Below are 1,460 nucleotides of genomic sequence, written 5' to 3'. Positions count from 1 at the left end.
TCGAACGGTGCCTCTTAGGAATCGGGATCTGCTCCTCACTTAGCACCTCACAGCCTCATCCCACCGGTATAAAATAAATAATAATAATAATAATACCAAAAAATAATAAAATTAAAATAATAATAATAATAATAATAATAATAATAACAATAATAATAGTAGTAATAATGTAGGTACATAGTGTTCACTCAGACCATTAGAAGATACTAAATTAGTATCACATGGACGCTCGTGATGAGTTCATAACTCACTCATCAGTGGTTTGCAATGAGCTTATAATTCATTAAGCGTTCATGATGAACTTGCACTTGACACATGTTGGGACAAACTTTGGCCAATGTGAATTTGTGATGAAGGTTAGACGCACATGATTCTACGATAAACTTCGGACACGTGCAATTTTTCAATAAACCTCAGATGTGCATAAGTTTCGCGATAAACCTCGGGTGTGCATGAGTTATGCAATGAACTTCAATCGTCTATGGTTTTACAATGAACCCAAGACCCTCTGCAAAACCACAGATCACCATAAACCGGGCTTAACCATCGATCGCCCATGCGACATAAGTCACATGCGCGGTAAGGAGCCACGTAGCCTTAGTGGGAATGCCCCTGCCAGATAATGATGTCACCAACGCCACACCGGTTAAGTAGGTCAAGAAAGGAAGTGGCACACGTAGATTATGGGAATCCTCAGACGAAAGGAAAGTTAGTCCTTGAGATATCTCATAAGACACATGGCGAAACCCTAGTGGTGCTCCTTAATGACTGACAACGGATCTAATACTCCCTTTCCTAATAGGAATCAAACTTTTTCAACGCCTTCCTTTCAGGACCTCGGGATCTCTCCTTATAAATGAGAGTCCATCCCATGACGAGATCATCATTAGAATCACCTGATCTTCCTACCCTATTCTCTCATTAGTTTTGTTTACCCTAATCTCTGATTCTTCAACCTGCCTCCGGTCTTCCTTCGTCCTTCAAAGAGACCCCTATACGTAGCCATACCACCCACCTACATTAGAATCTCTGGTTAGTCATTGATCATGAAGGATGGTCACCCACATAATCAACCTTTCACCAATCCTTGAAGGGCATAGCAACATCCCGGAGGATACCAACACAGAGGTTCGAAACCAGTATGAGACAGAAAAAGCCGACCAGACAGACATTGAAATCCTCTCGAATAAGGTGTACGAGTTCGAGACTCGGTTTGAGGCCCGATTCGATAGAATCGAACAAATACAAAATGAGACAAGGGCCGCCCTGCAGATCCTTCTCCAACAAGCAGCCCAGACCGAACAATCTCCCTTCACCCCAGCCGCTGCTCCCACAACCATCCCCGCTAGCCATCACGCCTCCAACCCTAATCCCACCGTGTCAGAGCAGCCTACCAAGGCTAATCCGGTACCTACACAAGCGGGGCAACCCATCACCGAACAGTCCAGAGTCGGTTTGAG

Source organism: Nelumbo nucifera, chromosome 3 (genome assembly GCF_055504915.1).
Source record: "Nelumbo nucifera cultivar China Antique chromosome 3, China Antique-T2T, whole genome shotgun sequence".
Classification (NCBI taxonomy): Eukaryota; Viridiplantae; Streptophyta; class Magnoliopsida; order Proteales; family Nelumbonaceae; genus Nelumbo; species Nelumbo nucifera.
This window is presented reverse-complemented; position numbering follows the sequence as displayed.